We start from the raw sequence: 6,818 nt of genomic DNA on the forward strand, positions 1-6,818 counted from the left end.
ACGTATTTTACTACTATGCTCCTTTCATCGTAGAAGTCCCAAAAAGTGTTCCTGGTGAACTGAGTACCCAGATAAGTGATGATGCTGTTGGGTATGCCAAAGCAGTGGATGACCTGGTCGATGAATGCGATAGCCTTTTATGAAGATGCCTTGACCAGGGGCTTGTACTCTATCCACTTGGAAAATTTGTCGATCAGCACAAAGACGCATGTAAATTTCCCAAGGGCCGGTTTAAAAGGCCCGATCATATCCAGTCCCCAGCATGCGAAGGGCCAAGAGGCTGGTATTGTCTGAATCTCATGTGCTGGTACGTGGATTCTCTTGGCGAAGAACTGACAACCTTCACAATGGTGGACTAGCTTCTCTCCATCGGCTACAGCTGACGGCCAATAGAACCCTGCTCGGAAAGCCTTGCCAACTAGCGTTCTCGAGGCCGCGTGGTTGCCATAGGAGCTAGAGTGGATTTGGTCTAGGAGATGTTCACCATCCTCCTAGGTTATACACTTCATCAAGATTTTCTCCTTCGTGTTCTTGTGCCACAATTTGCCATCGACGAGCAGATACTGCTCACTGCGACGCATCAGGCATTCATTTTCTGTCCGATCGGTGTAACCGCTACCATCTATTAGGTACTTGATGAAAGGTACTCTCCAGTCAGGCTCCTTAGTGGTCGGAGGTGGTTCGATGGTGTTTGACGCCGGAACCGTAGCCACCAATAGCTGGTCTGGAGGCTTGTCGACCATGGGATCTTCTTCTTTGATGGAAGGCGTGAGCAGGTCTTGAACAAATACGCCATGTGGGACTTTGGCTCGGGATGATCCTAACTTTGACAGCGCATCTGCTGCTTGATTTTTGTCCCGGACCACATGTGTGTACTCGATGCCATAGAACTTGCCTTTCAGCTTTCTGATCGATTTGCAGTATGTGTCCATCTTTTCGCTGGTCGTATCCCAGTCCTTGTTGAGTTGGTTGATGACCAGAGCCGATTCTCTGTAGACATAGAGACGTTTGACACTGAGCTCAACCGCAATGCACAGACCATGTAGGCATGCTTCGTACTCAGCGGCGTTATTAGACACCGAGAAATAAATCCTGAGGACGTATTGGAGCTGCTCCTTGGATGGTGATACAAAAAGGACTCTTGCTCCTATGCCATCGTTGTTGAGAGAGCCATCGAAGTACATCTTTCAATACTCGGCGAGCCCCTGAGAGGTAGGTGTGCTTAAGTCTGTCCACTCAATGATGAAATCGACAAGTGCCTGAGACTTGATTGTAGTATGGCTTGCAAATTCCAAGGAGAAAGGGCATAGCTCCATTGCCCATTTGACGATGTGCCCGTTTGCATCCTTGTTGTGAATGATGTCTCCTAGAGGGTACTCAGTCGTGACCACCACGCGATATCCGTCGAAGTAGTGTTTCAACTTTTGGGATGTGATTAGTATGGCATAGATCAGTTTTTGAATCTGTGGGTACCTGGTCTTGGATTCATTGAGCACCTCACTGACAAAATAAATTGGTCGCTATACCTTGTAGACATGGCCAGGCTCATCGCGCTCGACCACCATGGCAGTGGAGACCACTCGATTAGTTGCTGTAATGTAAAGCAGGAGGGTTTCGTCTTCTCTAGGAGCAGTGAGGACCGGAGGTGATGTAAGGAATTGTTTCAGCTGTGTGAAGGTAGCGTCTGCTTCCTCTGACCACCCAAACTTCTCAGATGCTTTGAGCAGCTTGAAAAACGGTAGTCCTTTTTCGCCTAATCTTGATATGAAACAACTTAGGGCAGCCATGCATCCAATAAGCTTTTGAACATCCTTCACCTTTTTGGGCGGCTTCATGTCCAAGATAGCTTTTACCTTCTCTGGGTTAGGGCATATGCCGTCGTGACTGACGATGTTGCCGAGCAATATACTAGATGGAACACCAAAGATACACTTCTTTGGGTTTAATTTCCATTGGAATGCGTTAAGAGCTGCAAAGGTACGTTCGAGGTTGTCAACAAGGGTGTATGCTTCCTTGGTTTTAACAACTACATCATCAACATAAGCCTCGATGAGGTCGTCTTTTATCTCGTCTTTGAGACAGGCCTGTATGGCACATTGGTAGGTAGCCCCGGTGTTCTTGAGCCCGAACAACATGGTCGTGTAGCAGTAAGCGCCAAAGGGCGTGATGAAGGATGTCTTGATCTAGTCGTCCTTTTTGAGAGTAATCTGGTGATAACCAGAGTAGCAATCGAGAAAGGAAAGCAACTTGCAACCGGCAGTTGAATCTACAACCTCGTCTATGCGAGGTAAGCCGAAAGGGTCTTTAGGGCAGTGTTTGTTGAGATCAGTGTAATCAACGCATATTCTCCATTCATTATTCTTTTTGCATACAAGAACTGGGTTGGCTAACCACTCCGGATGATACACTTCTTTGATAAATCTGGCTACCAAAAGCCATGTAACTTCTACCCTAATAGCCTCCTTTTTGTCATGAGCGAACCATCGTAGCTTCTGCTTGCTAGGTTTGGCCTTGCTATCGACACTTAAGGAGTGCTCGATCAAGTTCCGAGGTACACCGGGCATGTCAGCGGGTTTCCATGCGAACACACTCACGTTGCTCCTCAAGAACCTAATGAGCGCATCTTCCTATTTAGGATCCAGGTTGGCCCCAATAAGGGCCATTTTGCTGGGATCACCGTTGACCAGCTGGATCGCTTTGTGCTCTTTGGACTTGATGTTCTTGTGTGGGGCCTCGAACTCTAGGATCTCTAGGTGGTCGGCTGGGGTCTTCTTGGCGTTGAGTGTAGTCTCGGCCATGCGAATAGAGAGGTCATGAGCATCTGCTATTTTGAAGCTATCATCCTCGTAGGTATAAGCTGCATATACATTGCCCCTGAGAGTTAGAACCCCTTTCTCAGTAGGCATCTTGAGCACCAAATACCTGTAGTGAGGTATGGCCATGAACTTGGTGAGCGCTGGTCGACCAAGGATAGCATGGTAGGTGCCTTCGAAGTCAGCGACCACAAAGTTGACGTTGTCGGTGCGGAAGTGGTCCAGGGTACCAAATTGCACAGGTAGCGTGATCTGCCTGAGAGGTGTGGAGCTCTGTCCAGGGAGAACACCCCAGAACTATGCCTCATATGGCTTGAGATCAGCCTGGGTTATCTTCAGGGCTAGCAAACTATTCTTGAACAGTATATCAATGGAACTGCCATCATCAATCAGCACTCTGTCGAACTGAACCTTGTTGACACAAGGATCGAGAACCAGAGGAAAATGTCCTGGCTCAGGTATTGTAGCCCATTGGTCCTTTCTGCTAAAGGAGATCTCGTGGTGAGACCAAGGAGGGAGCCGCAGATCGGTGATGAGGCTGTTGATGTTGGCCACGTTCAAGCAAGCACGGGCGAGCAGCTTGCATTCTCGTTTGGTCTCGATGGACACTTTGCCCCCGATGATGGTGTGGACACGATCGGTTGGCTTGACGTACTTGTGATGGGGATCTACGTCTTCATCGTCGTTGTCCTCGTTACGCTGCTCCCCTGTGTCGTTAGGCTTGTCGGATGTATCCAGAGCCTATTGGCGCGTGTAGATAGATTTGAGAACACAGCAATTCTCCATGGTATGGTTTGACTTGGGATGGAGCTGGCAGGGTCCTTTCAATACTTTGGCATAGTCTTCTTTGTAGTTGCGACATCCGCCACCTTTTTTAACGGTGTTGACCTCGCCGTCGCCTTCCCGAGCACGCTTGCCCCTGTAATCATCACGACGATTACGCTGGTCGCGGTGGTCGCGGGAATCATTGCGCTGGTTGCGGCGATCAAAATTGTCGTTCCGACCACGGTTGCTGCGGTAGTCGTCGCGGTGTGGGGGGTGGTCAGAGCATGGAACCCTTGCTGGTTCTTCGATGATTATCTTTTTAGCATCATCGGCATCCACATATTTTTTAGCAGTGGCTAGGAGCGCTGTGACTGATTCAGGTCTCTTGCGGAGGAGCTTGTCCCTTAGGGCATCGTGGAAGTGGAGACCAGTGATGAAAGCCTTGATTGCCTCATTATCAGAGATTGATGGGACCTTGATGCACATCTCTGAGAAGCGTCGGACGTACTCGCGTAGTGGCTCATCTTTGCGATCTCGAATCCGCTGCAGATCATATTTGTTGCCGGGTTGCTCGCAAGTAGCAATGAAGTTGTCGATGAATGCTTGCTTGAGCTCTTGCCAAGAATCAAAGTAGTTCACTGACAAGCTGACCAGCCATTGGTGGCCTGCATGGCCGACGACGACTGGGAAGTAATTACACATGACGTGCTCGTCAGCCATGGCTGATCTACACGCGGTTTCATAGAGCATGACCCATAATTTGGGGTTCTCCTTGCCGTCGTACTTCTGAAGTTTTTCGAGCTTGAAGTTCTTAGGCCATATGACTTGGCGAAGGTGTGGAGTAAACTGCTTCAAACCTGGAGGGCCGTGGGTAGTATCATATTCCATACAGCGATAGCTTTCGTGGGATGCACGATTGTTGGCTCTTTGGTTAATGCGATCGCGCAGATCACGTTCTCCGAGGGAATGGTGGAGATCGTTATTGCCATCAGGGTGATCTCGATTGCCACCCTGGTTAACCCTGCGACCGTGGTTATCACGGCAATTATCGCGGTTGTCTCGACGGTTGTCGTCCCGGTAGTCGCGGCGGTTGTCATCCCGACCACCATCATGACCACCGTTTCCACCTTGACGGTTATCTGATGGGTCATTGTTGCGTGAGCTATGTTGGTTGGGTGGCTATGAGCGACTTGAGTACTGGCGGCTGTGGCTTGATTCGATTGAGACGGATGGAGCCCGGGCTTGATTTACAATCTCTGCAGTCTAGGCCATAGCAGCCGTCAGGTAAGCTTGTATATCATCATGAACTGCCTGGATTTTCGGGGTATTGGGTAGTCGTTGCATTGTTGCCATAGCAACAGCTACGTTGGCACTTGGAGTCCTGAAGACCTACTTGTCCCCCATCCTGTCAAAGGCATTGTTATGGTCTCGTGGCTGGACCCTTATGCGTCATGCCTCCTCTTCTGCTTCGGCTTCGACTTGTCGGTGATTAAACCGATCAATATTGCGTGCTTCGCGTGCTAGCCTTTCTTGTTCCGTTTCGCCAACTGCCGATGGTTCGTCATTACTGACAACATTGATCAAGTCTCCTCACCTTGGTGGGAAGGATGGGAATCGTGGGAACCCTAAGGCATGGTCTGGGATATCTAGATCATATTCAACGCCTTCATTGTCATGATGCTAGAGCTCGGTGTGGATGGAGCCATTAGATGCGATGTCAGACGGGGAGCTTGTGCCACCCTCTTGAACTATGTGGACCGATCCTTCCTGATACTCCTCAATCTGGACCATGTTGACAAAGTTGCGTAGGCCATAGGGCTGAGCCTGGTAGTTCTCCATCAAGGCTTCGCACTCGGAGAGCCAGAGACCCATCGCAGGGGCTGGTCGGCGACGAACAGAGTGCCCTTTAGGAGTAGATGTGACCACGAGATCCATACTGAGTCATGCAGGACGACTGGCCCGAGCTGGTCGGGTAGATCTATTGTGGGTAGTGGTTACCTGCTCATTAGGTTGACTTTGAATCGAACTTACCAGAGCTAGGGTTTCACAAGTTTGGTGCTGACCCGATCGATGGAGTCGAGCAGGTCGGTGTTGTCGATCTGCCTCCCTTTATAGCGAGGAAGCGAACGATGGGTTGTCGGCGTGGCTGAAGACGATGCTGGCATGGCCACAGCCAGATCCACGTGGTCAGAGCCATAGCCGATGCAGGTGAAGCAGTGGTCGACGTAGATTGAATCCATGCCTCCTTCGTGGTCATGGCAATGAAGTCATCAGAGCCAGTTGTCCAGGTGATCTGGCCGATGATGAACGTGAGGCCGTTCGGCGTAGCCATGGAACCGGAGATGATGACCATCTTGTTCGTCTGGAGAGCAGTACGCACACCCCCTACCTAGCGTGCCACTATCGACGAAATATGGTCGGCAGTCTACCTAGGGGTATGCCCAAGGTAGTAGATTATCGGTAGACAGATGCGCAAGCTACAAACAAGATGGTGACGCAAGACAGACACGAGGTTTTATCCAGGTTCGGCCGCCGTGAAGGCGTAATACCTACGTCCTACGTCTGATTGTATTGCTGTATGTCAATGAGAGATGTTTTTGAGAGGGGTCCCCTGCCCGCCTTATATAGTCTGGGGGCAGGGTTACAGATCTGGAAACTAATCCTAACCAGTTACAATTGCCATAGGTGGCCGGATAAGGATTCCTATTCTAACCGACCAGGATCTTGCTTGATCTCCAAATCTGCCTTGATTCCTTACGCGGGACTCCGAACAGATTGGCCGGGCCGCGCGTCATCTTCTAGTGGGCCAGACCCCTTGGTCCGGGCCGGCCCAAGCCTAGCCGTAAGGGTATAGGGGTTAATACCCCCACAAAGAGTCTATATTTTGGCTTTCAACTTTGAATCTTATTAGTTGTTCTAATCTTTTATCCAAGTGTTAAGTTGAAACTCTAGTGTTAATAGTTGTATCTTTTGTTCAAAACACCCTTTATGTTTTATTTTAAAAATTAGGTTCTAGGTTCTAGGCTTCACTCTTAGTTATTATAATAGCATAAACAGACATTTCAGCTTGCACCACAACACTCACGATGTTGAATTTATTTGCTATATCGAAAAATTATATGTATAATAATGTTATTTTATAAAAGTATAGAGTACTTAAAATTAAATTACTTGTCATAATGTATAAACTTATCTTAAAAACTTACAGAATTTATGTTATGTGAATATTAATATAATTTA

Source organism: Miscanthus floridulus, chromosome 19, assembly GCF_019320115.1.
Source record: "Miscanthus floridulus cultivar M001 chromosome 19, ASM1932011v1, whole genome shotgun sequence".
NCBI lineage: Eukaryota > Viridiplantae > Streptophyta > Magnoliopsida > Poales > Poaceae > Miscanthus > Miscanthus floridulus.